Source organism: Tenrec ecaudatus, chromosome 2 (assembly GCF_050624435.1).
Source record: "Tenrec ecaudatus isolate mTenEca1 chromosome 2, mTenEca1.hap1, whole genome shotgun sequence".
In the NCBI taxonomy this organism is placed as follows: domain Eukaryota; kingdom Metazoa; phylum Chordata; class Mammalia; order Afrosoricida; family Tenrecidae; genus Tenrec; species Tenrec ecaudatus.
In genome coordinates, this window is record NC_134531.1 from 286,545,435 (window position 1) to 286,559,617 (window position 14,183).

The following is a 14,183-nucleotide window of genomic DNA, read 5'->3' on the forward strand; positions in this document are numbered from 1 at the left end:
AGTGTAATTATCTTCCACCTCAATTTAGCCACCTCAAGAATAAATTTAATGCACTGAACACTGATGTTTGAAACCAAAGGAATTATGGGATGGCATCAGGGACATATAATGTTAAAAAGCAAACAGTCATTAAAAAGCAAACAAGCAAGCGAGACAAGCCAAAGTAGATGCTAGAAGAGACCTAAAACTTACTGTGGAACATGCTCTGGCACTTGCTGTAGAGAAACTAAAGGAAATGGAAGAAATAAAGTAAAAACGTTGAACAGAAGATTTCAAAGTGTCATAATGAAATATGTAAAACCTTAATGTTAAAAAAAGAAAAATAATATGACTGACTCAGAAAAAAAAAGAAGAGAAAATGCTAGTCATTTCTCAAATGGAAAAAAATGAAGAAAAATTTCAAGCCTTGGATTGAAATATTGAAGGATTCTATTGGTATAATATTGAATGCTACAAGAAACATTAATAAAAGATGGAAAGAATACATGGTCATTTTCCCAAAATAACTGGTCAAAGTTCAGCCATTTCAGATATTAATATATGATCAAGAACCAATGGTATTGTAGGATAAAGTCCAAGTTGCTTTGCAGCAGTTTTCAACCTGTGGGTTGTGACCCCTTTGGGGGTCCAACGACCCTTGCACAGGGGTTGCCCAATTCATAACAGCAAAATTACAATTATGAAGTAGCAACAAAAATAATTTCTTGTTTGTTTGTTTTTTTTGGTGCACCGTTCCTGGAAGTACTGCAATACCAGGTCGATGCATGGAGTGGAGGAAGCAAGCTCCTATTCCAACTCCCTGCTCCAAAAATCCATTTAATATATTGTCCTTGGATAGAGGACATATCAGATATTAAACTGATAGGAACATATACTACACTTGATCTTAGCCAAAAGGCCAGGAAGCGATGCAACGAAATAATTTTGTGGTTGAGGGTCACCACAACATGAGGAACTATATTAAAGGGTCATGGCAATAGGAAAGTTGAGGACCACTGCTTTAAAGGCAATGAATACAACAAGGTCCCAGGTATTGATATGCCATTAGAGATGTTTCAGCCAACATATGCAAGGCTGGAAGTGCTAGATTATCTGTATCAAGAAATCTGGAAACTCGATGAACCAACCAACTAGAAGAGTTCCATATTTTTGTCCATTCCCTAGAAAAGTGATACAATTGAATACAGGAATTAGCAAACCATCATTCATATCGAACACATAAAATTTTGTTAAAGGTAATTTTAAAAAACAGTTGACAAGGAACTACAAGAAATTTAAGTCATATTTTAAAGAGGATCATTGTTGAAGTCAGATGGATTTTTACTGAAATCAGAGAATACCAGAAATATGCCTGTTAGTGTTTATTGGCTATGCAAATGTAAATGGATCACATTGTGAAGAATGACATTCCAGAACATTTTATCGTGCTAACATGGGACCCATACATAGACCAAGAAACAGTTCTTGAAACAGAATAAGATGATAACTTCCTGGATTAATATTGGTAAATATGTGTGTCAAAATCATATTTTTTCACCATAGGTTTTCAATCTGTAAACTGAGGAAATAATCAGAGAAGTTGGACTATATGGATAAGAAGGAGACATCAAGATTGGTGGAAACATACATGACATGTTTTCTGAAAGTAAAGAGGGACTGAAATACTTATTGATGAAGGTGAAAGACTGCAGCCTTCATTATAGATTAAATCACAATATACTGAAAACAAAAATTCTCAAACCTGAACCAATAAGCAACATTATGATAAATGGAGAACATTTATGGAAACTGAATTACTTCCTTTTACTTGGGTCCCCAATCAATGCCTATGTAAACAACAGTCAAGGAATCAAGTGACTTGCATTGGACAAATCTACACAATATCTCTTTGAAGTTTTACAGAGTAGAGATGTTACTTTGAGAGCTAAAGTGTGCTCGACCCAAGACATGCTATTTTTATTTGCCTTTATGCATGCAAATGTTTGATAATGAATATGGAATACTGTCAAATAACTCATGCTTTTGAATTATTAATATCATTTAATATACATGGATTTTCAGAAGAATGAACAAACCTGTTTTGGAAGACATGAAGTTAGACTGAACTTAACAGCAAGAATGGCAAGACTTTATCTCGGTATCCTTGGACATGTGGAGAGACCAGTTCCTGGGAAAGAGCATAATGTTTGGTCAACTAGATGGTCAGCAATAAAGAGAAAGACTTTCCGTGAAATGGAGTGACGGCACCTGCAAGAATAAGTTCAAACTTAACAAACGTCAGGGTGTTCTAGGACTGGGCATCATTGTGTTCTCCTGTATTTTCATAGGGTTTCTATGAGTTGAAACCATTTCTATGACACATGGAAGCAACAATAATAGAGTCATTTACACTCTCCCGATAGTTTCCTAATGCACACAAAAATTTTAATGTTGGTGAAGCCAAGTGAATCTATTTTTTATTTGGTTACTGTGCTTTAGGTGGCATATCCAAATTATTCAAAGCTTAATTCAAGGTATCAATGTATACAGCTATTTTCTTCTAAGAATTTTTAAGTTTTCATTTGTGTACTTTTTGGTTTATTTAAGTATTTTTGCATGTGGTTTCTGAGTGCATTCCTTTGCATGTCGATCCCACTTGTCTAAGTACCAACTGTTGATGAGACTATTATTTCCCCGTTGAATATTATTTGAGCACTTGTTAAAATTTATTGATTACATGTGTAAGGTTTGTTCTTAGACTCTGAGTCCAACTCTCTTGATCTATATGTTTATTGTTATTGACTCACTGGTTATTTAGCAGTGGTGTTTATCACCTGTCTGAGAGTTTCTCCTTTTTTTCTGTTTTTGATTTCTTATTTAATCTCATCTAATGAGTAGTTTAAATTTTTCACTTTTCTAGATACCACAGAACCATTTAATAGTAACCACAACTCCTTTTCAAATGCCTTGATTTTCATAGATTTTACCTTTCTTCTATTTTTCAATTGCTTTCTGTTTACTCAGGCTTGATCCTAAACCAAGTCAGTAGATTGACTTGCTCAGCATCTTGTCTATCTTTTGAATAGCAGAAACTGGAAAGTTAAATATTGTTTACCAGTGTCCCTTTAAATTAAGATTCTGGTATGGTTTTGGTTTCTTCAATGAGTTGTAGTGAACATTTAGATTCTCAATTGAATTGAGAGTGAGTGGGGCTTGAGATTTTTATACATATCTCTTTTTTTACAGCTATAGATCTATCATGCTATTAGAGTTAATAGTTCTTAGGGGTATATTTATAACCCCAAGAACCTTCTTGATTTTGTACCAAGGCTGTATGATCCTGGAGCCAGAAGTGGGGACCTTGACTTCCTAAATTTCTAGTCATTTGATTGTGACAGAGATAGCAGTCTTTTAGTAAATAAGTTTTACCCTGTGTACATTATCATTCTTGGATATCTAACTTTTAATCTTCAGGATTTTATATCGACCTGGTCCTCTAGACCATAATATTCTATCAAGAATGTAATGCTGTTAATACCTTCACTTTTCTAAAATTACAATACTGGCTTTATCAACTGTCCCCACACTTTAAGACCTGTCACCATTCTGTATGTTTTTCTCTTAAGGCAATGTTTTTTCAGAATGAAGTGTGCTTAGGGAGACATAACCTGTCAGGCTACTACTGTAGGAGAAAATGGAATGAGTATTTTCATATCTTACATTGTCCTCCATTGCACCTCACCCACTTTTCCATTGTTCATCCCCCTGGGAGGGGGATATAGGTTAATCCTTGTGATGGACTCCCCTTTTCTCCCACCTTCCTCCTCCCACCCTAATCCTCCTGGTATCTCTACTCTCATTGTTGGCCCTGGGCGGGGTAGGGTGGGGTGGGGTTATCTATCCTAGATTCCTTGTGTGGTGGGCTCTTAACTGTAGCCATGTGCATATTCTGGTCTAATCATATTTGTAAAGTAGAATTGAGGTCATGATAGTGGGGGTAAGGAAGCACCAAAGAACTAGAGGAAGCTTGAGTGTTTCCTTGGTACTATACTGTACCCTGACTAGCCTATTTCTTCCCTGTGATCCCTCTGTAGAGGGATGTCCAATTGTCTACAGATGGGCATTGGGTCTCCACTTAATGACCTCCCACCCCCACCATTCACATTGGATATGATTTTGTTCTGGCTCTTAAATGCCGTACCTGGTCCTATGGACACCTCATGAGCACACAGACTGATGACCTTCTTTCATATGTGGGCTTTGTTACTTCTGAGCTAGATGGCCATTTGTTTATCTTCAAGCCTTTAAAACCCCAGATGCTATATCTTTTGGTAGCCAGGCACCATCAGCTTTCTTTGCCACATTTATTTATGCACTGTTTTGTCTTCAGTGATCAAGTCAGGTAGGCGAGCATCACAGAATGCTGGATTGTTAGAGCAAAGTGTTCTTGCATTGAGGGAGTACTTGAGTTGAGGCCCAATGTCAATTTGCAACCTTAATTCTTAAAATAATAGATATGAGTACATAGTTCTGTTCCTCTTTCATTATATATATATTTACATATGTACATGCCTGTATTTAGAACTCTATAAATGGCCTTTGCCTCCTGGTTCTTTCCTCTTGTCACACCATCATGTTTGGACTTCATTTGGTTTTAGTAATTCCTCGCTGCTGCATTGCCCTTGATTAAGCCCCACTAGGCATCCATTGGCCTTCTCTCCATTGATTTTAGTTCACGGATTGGTCCTTTGTCCCTTTCTCCTATCTCCCCTTCTCCCGTATCCCACTGGAACCATTGGTCCCGTTCTTTTCATCTGTGAATTATTTATCCCGCCTATCTTATCTAGGTAGACATGCAGATATATTAATAAGTGCAAAAACCAAGCAAAACCAAATAAAACAACAAAGGAAGTCAAGACCAACAAAATAATAACAACAATGAAAGGAAAGCCACTGACACCAATGGAAAGGCCTATAAATAGTTCACAGTCTGTTTGATGGCCTAAATGAGTGTTTTCTAGTCAAGTCTGATGGGGTGCCACACTCTCTCCAAAGTCTATTTTTGGTATTCCCTGGCGATTTCATTACTTTGCTCCCCTTGCTGCTCTGTTGCATGCCCTTAGTGTTTCGCCCCAGTGTGATGGGGTCAGATTGTGCACAATTCCCCCACTGTGTCTCCAGTATTGTCCCCCGCAGCACTGTGGTTTAGAGAGGGACTTTGTATCTCATGGTGGGGCTGGCCCTATGGTCCTCTCTGTGCATTGTCTGCTCCGAGCAGGAATATCGTCCTCGGGGCTTGGTAGTCCAGAAACATCTCCAATTTCTTTAAAGCCATCAATATTCTTAATATTTTGTACTTCAACTGCAGTTTCATTTTTATTAGGTAATAATATATTAAAATTGTTTTCAGATTCGGAGAGAAGAAAGATAAATATGGGTTACTGAAACAAACAAGTAATATGAATGTAAGGTACCTCTGACATAGCCATCAAAATTACACTTATCAGTTGATTCACGCTCGTTACACCTCAGATTTGCTAATGTCCTAAATAAATAATTTAAATTTAGACGAAGTATGGGAATATATCTATTCCTTGCAATGTGCCAGACATTTGTGAGTTTTGTAATAGCACTAAATGAATAAATTCGGTCTTAGATTTTTCTGCGACATTATCCTTAACACATAAAATGGTCATATAAGTATATTTCACAACAATAGGACACATATGCATGCATCTATTTTTTCTCAAAGTTTCTAAACATATACAACATTTCTGACTTAGGGTGGAACATAAAAAAATAGAGATCTTTGTGCTGAGTTTCTTTTTTTAAATGATAGGTTATTCCCAATGGATCAGTTAATGATTCTAAATGGAAACTGGAAAACCAGGTCTAATAGTAACCAGATGTCGTGGGATTTAGAATGTTATGCTAAAAGTAAAACTTTGAAATCACAACGCCTGTAATTTCTTATCTTCCTTTGTAAACTATTTCAAACCTAAAGCATAGAATTAATATAATAAATATCAAGTACTCATCACTCATATTCTTTAAATGTTAGCATTTGGCATGTTTGCTTGAGGCATTTTAAAAATAAGTTATTACAAATATAATTGGAGTCTCCTTCCTATTTTCATTTCCCTGTATCTTTTCCCAGGGATCACTACTCTCTTGAAGTTGATTTATATCAGCACACTGTGGAAGAAAAAGTTGATGATCTACTTCTGAAAAATCAGGCATTGAAAAAATACTTAAGGATCCCAGTTGTACTCTGACATGCAGAGTGCTCATGAGTTGAAATAGGCTCACCAGACACTGGTTTTTTATGAATTATTTTAAAATATAAAAACTACACCAATGTTGTTTGAAGCTATATGTGTTGTATATGTGTACACACATGAAATATACAAAGAACTTTTAAAATTCAAAATATTACCTGAAATAATATATATCCATTTTAGGAGAGTGGAAACTGAGCATAATAATCATTCCCATCACCTAAGAACTCCATATACATCATATTTTAATGATATAAATGGTTAAACCCTTGATTGGTAGCCAAAGTTGGTGGATTTAACTCACTCACTGGCACCTCAGAAGACAGGACTGGGGATTTGCCTCCAATTGGTCATAAGCTTGATATTATTACAGTGCCCAGTTCTACTCCACACATATGGGTCAGGATTGTCTACCAACAGCAACAAACTATAATGCTGAGATTTCTAACCTTTGTACCAAGTCACTCCTGAAGTGCTGCAGAGCCCCTACCAGCACGCCACAGATATTTTTTAAAGTTTCAAGGAAAGCATGTTATCATCACTGCAGTCAATTTCAGAACTTTCTTCGAGACTCGTTATTTGCTTCACATCACAACGCCTCACACAACTCCCCCTGCCCACCCACCGCATGGTGCCACATCCTCTCCCACCATGCCACAGTCAGTTAACACTCTGGTCACTGTCTCTACAGAGCTACATCCCGGTTTGCATATACAGAAAACCATACAAAACACGGACAAAAAAATCCAACAACAACTAGACAAAACAGAAAACCCTCAATGAAAAAGAAAGCAGAAAATATAAAAACAAACAACTTTAAAAAGAGTCAAAAGGGAGATCAAATGATACTACATTTTAACCTCACTGCATTTTCCATAATTGACTTTACAGCGTTCTTTGATAGCAAGCCTATTCACCCCCCTGCACTATGTTCAGAAGGGATTCACCATAGACTTCGTTCAAGTGCAGACCCCGTAAATGGAGTTTGGATTTCCATTCAACATTGACACTTTTAAGGAGCTCTGATAGGCTTTTAAATTTCAGAAAACAGATAGGAGTTAAATTGCTAATTGCTTTTTTATTTTTATGACTTTTATATGGGGTTGAACATCTTCATGTTCTTAGTAGCCAATCGTGTTTAATTTTCCTGAATTATTTGATTATAATCCTTGCTACTTGGTTTGAAATTATAGTGTTTATCTTTTTAACGATTTATTTTCTTTTCTATACTCTAAGCTTAATATTTTTGACATGTATTTCAAATCTTTTAGTTTATTCTTTTATTTTATCTCTGTCGATAGGGAGTTTTTTGTTGATGTTGCTCTGCTGTCTGTACTGAGGCCAATAAAAATCTAATTTCTGAATATGGTATATCACATAATGTTTTCTGATGTTGAACCAGTCTTACATTCCTAGTATATATTCTGTATGGCTATTTTGTATTTTTGGTTTGCTTTTATTTTATTTAGAACTTTTAAAATCTATGTTCTTTAATAATAATTGTCGTATACTTTATCACATTCTAATTTTGGTATCAATGTCATGCCTGCCAAATAGAGTGAGTTTGTGATTATTTTTCTTCTTGCATTATTTTATTTAATGTAAGGATTATCAATGCCTTTAAACCTTGGTAAGACTCACTTATAAAATCTTATGAGGCTGAACTAATTGATGTAGAGATGTTTTTATTAACAATTACTGACCATGAATATATTCAGGTATTGTATTTTCTTTGGGTAGTTGCACATTTCATTTGAGAGTTTTAAATTAATCACTGTGTTTTTAATTGTCTAATGTATTACTTTATGATGTCACAACTCTCTGATGCACTTGTAAAGTAAGCAGAACAATGTGCTGCACTGGAGTGAATCCAGACTCCTGGCAGCCGTATATGTGGAATTTGAGGCTGTAAATCGTGACAGGAGCAGATAGCCTCCTCTTTCTCTTGCATTATCTTTATTTTTAAATTATAAAAATAACACATCCTGTTTCTTGCTTTACATTCAAAGATTAATAATTTCTGGATTAGTATTGATTTTAATACTAGGTTTAATGTTGCTTAAATGAATAAAATTTTATCTTATTTGCTTTATTATTAATCATTCTAACCAATTGTATCTTGTAATTATTTGCATTTATTCTATGATTTTTTATGGTTTTAAGTTAGTTCCTTAACTAATTAATATTAAATATTTAAAATATGTAATGCATGCATTTAAATCCATACATTTTTTTATGAGCCTTACATTTTCCACTCAGTATCAGCTTTAGGTTTTAGTATTGAGTTCTTTATTGCTGTTCAGTTTTAAATATTTCATATTTCTATTATGATTTCTTCTGTGATCCAGAGATTATTTATAAGTGGAGTTTTATAACTTGTAAAACAGAAGAATTTTATTTTTTTGTCATTAAGTTCTGATTTTTTTTACTTTTGATCAGATTTTGTTCACTTTGCCTTAGGTTAGAGAAAAATGTAAAACTTCTATATGAGGGAAATATACACATTACTTCGTTTAACATGATTCATTGCATTGCTTAAACCTTATGAATATTGTGTTAGTCTGGGTAGACTAGAGAAACAAATTCATAAACAAATATATGTGTATAAAAAAGAGCTTTACATACAAGACCAATTGAATATTGAGAAAATATCCCAGCCCAGTCCATAAGTCTGATATTAGCCCATGTTTCTGATACCAATATATAAAGTCCTTTTCAGGCTCATGAAACGCATGCAATAACACCAAATGCAGGAAGATCACAGGCCTGTTGTGGGAAGTCTTGTGGATCCAGGGCAGTGGAAGTTTCTCAGTGCTGGGGTGGGTCTTCATGTGGCTCCTCCAGCTCTGGGTGCTGGTAGCACTAGCCTGTCTCCATGTGTCGTGTCAGTAAGCATGTCTCACAGGGAATGAGTTTTTGTGTCCCATGAGTTATCTCCTTAGTGTCTCCAAATGAAGTCATCAAGCTGTGACCTGATTGACAGGTTAAACCCCACCCCTTCACTCTTAATCCTCTCAAAATGACAACAGATTATGTAACCACAGCATATATAGAGTGTGTGTGTGTGTATATACACATAAACATATACACATATATATTGCCAATTGACATCTTACACTCTTTCCCTTTGTTTGGAGTTCTGTTCTGCTTTATCTATTTAGAATGTCGTTCTATGAGTATTTTATTTAAAATAGCTGTTCTCTAACTTTTCACTCATTTTTTCCTTACCCTCTTTTGTCTTTGGCATTGTATATTTTTGTTATACATTATATTTATGTTTTCATTGTCTACCTTTTATTTAGAAACATTTTATTATGTTTTAGGTAGAACTTTACACAGCAGATTTGTTTTTATCGACAATCAATATACAAATTTCCCTGTGTACTTGTCCAATGTGTCCGCACTCTCTTCACTTCCACTGTGCCCTCTTCATTTCCACACTTTCAGTTTCCCTGCCTGTCTTTGCCATCTCATTTTCCTTTTGGGAAAATGTTGCCCAATGTGGAATACTTGATTGTTCTAAGGACCGTGTTGTTCTGTGGTCCTTGTTTCTGTTATTTGCTAATGTATTAATTTGGCTGAAAGGTGACCTTGGATAGTGGCTTAGGTGCCATGTTCAAAGGTCATGTTAAGGCAGTAGTCTTGATGGTTACTTCGGTTTCTATGAGTCCAATAAATCTGATCATTTTTTAAGAATTTGAGTTTTATTCAACATTTTTCTTCCATTTTTTCCATGTATGTGAGAACTTCTATTGTATTTCTGTTCAAAGCAGCTGGTAGTGATAGCTGGATATCATCTATTTTTTGTTTGTTTGTTTCAGCTACAAGAGGCTGTGAGTTGGACGAGTTCTAGGCCCATGAACTAATTATGTCCTTGCCTCACTGGTTTCCTTTAATTTCTGCCAGAGATTGAAAGAAACTGGTAGGTTTAAAAAAAAACAAACATTTCTCTGTTTTCTTTTCTCCTCTTCTTTTTAATTACTGTATATACTCGAGTATAAGGCAACCTGAATATCAGCCAAGGCATCTAATTTTACCACAAAACTGCATAAAAATGTGCTGAAAAACTCAGCTTATATATGAGTATATCTGGCAATTATTTTATTGGGGACTCTTACAGCTATCATAACAATCCGTAAATCAGTTATATCACGTGAACTTACACAGATGCTGCCATTGTTGTTTTCAAAATATTTTCCTTATCCTTGAGTTCCTTGATATCATCTGAGACCAGAACTTTTTATCTTAGATTTCCATTCACAGGCTTTTAAGGTCACAGATGATACTCTACCAACAAGGGTGTAGATCAAACATTATCTTTATGATTTGAGTTACACCAGTTGACCTAGTGAACTCCAAGACTATGATCCTTGGCCTTCAAGTTCAAGAATCCATCTTCATAAATTGTTGGATATGTCTAAGAAGTTTCCATAACTCTGCCTCCCATATATGCTCTATCATATATGAATATATACAGATGCCACAACTATACCTGTATGTACCATTCCGCACTTAGAAAGCGTACATATCTACACAAGTAACCATTTACACTGTTTTCTTTATTCTTGTTGCAAAAATTGTGTATGTTGCAGAATTTATTGTATTTGTTCTTTTTCTTATGTGGCTCTCTGTGTCTTTATTTACCTTTGTACCTTTGTGAAGTTGGGCTAATTCCCCTTATAGTGTCTTTCTAAACAGGGGAAGAAGAGAGGAAAAAGCTTTCAAAGCGTTTTTGCTTTGAGGGTCACAGCATTAGTTTAAAGGGCAAGTAGGAGTTGTGGATAAGTTGGACATTTTCCCGTGCATTGCTTCTTTCCATCATTTTGCTATTGTGAATGTATCCTATCCTTTCCTATCAATTTGGCTAAGTTCCAAAGACCAGATGATTATGTGAAAATTGGCATTATATGACAATGAGGGGGTAGTTTTTTTCTTCCTTTTTTTCTTCTGATGAGTAGATATATTATAGGTTAACTTCTTCCTTATTAGAAAGCTCTATAACTACATCTTCACTTTCCGGTTTTATTTTAAAGTTGTTACTTAAAACTTAAATCCTTTGGTTCATGACCTTTTTTAATTAACATCATTTTGCTTTTTTTCCCCAATAGTGAAAACTTGTTTTATTTTATTTAAAAATAAATCAGACATATAGAAACCAGCTCAAGGATATAATCAAACACTGTACACAGAGTTGGCAACTATATTCAAAGGAGGAAAATCCATTCTTGTTGGTATTCATCATGAACTTGAGAGGTATTTTACAATGATTGGATTGACAAAGGATTATAAAATGTAGTTGAAATGGTTGTACAGTCCTTGGGAAGGCAAGATGACCTTACAAATAAAAAGCCTGTAAATTATTTATATATCTTAATAGAATGGTACATTCTCTATAAATTTATCTTATTTTTTAAACGTTTTAATAGGGGCTCGTACAACTCTTATCACAATCCATACAGACATCAATTGTGTAAAGCACATCTGTACATTCATTGCCCTCATCATTTTCAAAGCATTTGCCCTCCACTTAAGCCCTTTGCATCAAGTCCTCTTTTTTCCCCTCCTTCCCTGCTCCCCCTCCCTCATGAGCCCTTGATAATTTATAAATTATTATTTTGTCATATCTTGCCTGTCCGACGTCTTCCTCCCCCCCCCTTTTCTGTTGTCTGTCCCCCAGGGAGGACATCATTTTGCTCTTGTGAAGTCTTTATCTGGGTCACTAGCTATCAAATAGTGTTATGTGTCTTTATCTTAGTTTTTATCCAATGTTATTGGTTCTCAATCCAAAAGACTCCCTTTAATATTTCTTGTAAGACTGGTCTAGTTTTCACAAATTTCCTTGGTTTCTGCTTATTTAGGAATACCTTATTTTTACCATCACTTTTGAAAGATAATTTTGCTAGATGCAAGACTTTTGGTTGACATCTTTTGTCCTTCAGAGTTTTATATAGGCCATTCCATTACCTTCTTATATGCATGGTTTCTGATAAAAAATTGGCAGTATTACTGATGCCCCATTTTAACTGATATTTTATTATCATGGATAACTTTCAGAAACTTTGTCTTTGGTTTTGCAAAGATTGATTGCAATATGTCTTGGTGTTTATGGAGGTGGTCTACTCTGTTCTGTAGGGTTGGATGTGAATCAGAATAGACTTGATGGCCAGGAATTTGGCTAGTTTATTTAATCATGAGTTTCTTAGATGATTTACCTTCCTGTCTTTCATGACATTTTGGAATTTTAGTCAAAAATTCTGTCTTCAATTTTCTTTTTTCTCTTCTAGAACTAATTTCAGGTAAGCATTATTCCTTCAGAGTGCATCCCATATAACATCTAGGCTTTCCTTTTTCATTCTTTCATTTATTTGTACCTCTAGCAATTTAGTATCAAGGGAATTTTCTTTATTTTGGTTATTCATTATTGATTCAGTTTTACTTTTATACCATTCCATTGAGTTACTGATATCTGATATTTTATTGCTAATCTATTAAATTTGAGTTGTCTTTATATAGTTTCTAATTATCTATGGATCTTGCCATTTTATTCTTGTAGTATTTTCTGAGTTCTTTAAGTTTTTGTGAAAATTTCCCCCCTCCCTGTGGTTGCCTTGGTTCATTATCATCAAATGAACTTTAATATTGGTCTTTTTAGTTCCTTTTAAAGTATTTTATTATTATTTTTCTCTGAAAATTCCTTTTATTTTACTCTGAGTCATCCTATCCTTCCCCCCTCCCTATGAATTTTTATTGTCTGCCTTCACTGAAGCATTAAGGCACTGTTTCATTTATGTGTATATGTACTGATTGAAGGGAGTCATGGTGGCATAGTGGGCTGTGTATTGTATTGCTAACCACAAAGTCAGCAGGTCCATATCATCAGCCACTGCAGGAGATAGACAAGGCTTGCTACTCCCATGAAGAGTTGCAGTCTCAGAAACTTGTAAGCCATTTTATTGTGTCCTGTAAAGTTGCTTAGTGAGAATTGACTCCTTGGAAGTGAGTTTGGGTTGGTATTGATTGGTTGCGCCTTTATCTTGTCCCAATATTTTAAAAATCCATTTTGATAAATCAGAATGCGCAGGGCAGACATGCTTCACTGATAACTGGTCTGGTGGCAGAGAACACTTGTCACCTATTGCTGGGTGTGTGGAGCAGTTGTGCATAGGGAAAGCACGTGTTGCTGGTCACTGGGTGTAGGGGGTGTCTGGGTGTGCACTGTGTCAGTGCAGGCTGCCATCTGTTATCATTCCAGTGACATAGGAGTGCACAATGGTGCTCACCATGTGGGTACGTGGTGGTGGGCTGGTTTTGTGGTGGACAACCAGGGAAACCGTTGTGCTCTGCTGTTTACCAGGTGGGTGGGTTGGCAAGTGGGCTGTTTCAGAGTGAGTAGGTACACAAGATCCCTCACTGATGCTTTCTGGGTGGGTAGGGCTGTAAGCAGGATAGGTGAGTAGCTGACAACCAGTGGTGTGGGAGCTTTATGTCACTTGCCGGGTGGGTCGAGCTGTGAGTGGGTTATGTGGCAAATGACCAGTGGTGTCCATACATTCAGCCATTTGCTAAATGTGTGTTTGATGGGGAGAGGGGGTCTGATGAGTAACTGAAGCACAAGATCCCCCAAAGTTTGAGTAGGATAGCAGTCTAGTGGATGTGGACTACAGTGGAGGAGCACTTGTTGCTGCTTGCTGGATGAGTAGGGTGGTGAATTTGGGATTGGGGGCAGGGCTGGGTGTGCGCAGCATAGTGGTCCTTGTGTTGGTGGGGCAGCAGAAGTAGAGGGGTGTTTGAGCTGCTAATCATCAGTACAATGGTGCAAGAAGGGAGCATATTCCAAGGGTCCATGCGGATGCCTGCGTACTAACCATTAACTGCAACTACAACCAGGACCTGGCCTCAACAAACGTGAGGAGAGTGGAAGGGCTA

General features: G+C 36.1%; 1 protein-coding gene and 1 non-coding gene across 7 annotated transcripts in view; one reads left to right on the plus strand and one right to left on the minus strand.

Annotated features, from left to right (window-relative positions):
- The window catches only part of ZBTB20 (zinc finger and BTB domain containing 20), a 968,716-nt gene that overhangs the window by 141,666 nt on the left and 812,867 nt on the right, over positions 1-14,183 (plus strand). The gene's annotated exons all lie outside the window — the stretch shown is intronic.
- Positions 720-910, minus strand: LOC142441834 (U2 spliceosomal RNA). The gene has a single exon (XR_012783153.1). It is a non-coding gene; the product is annotated as a U2 spliceosomal RNA (small nuclear RNA).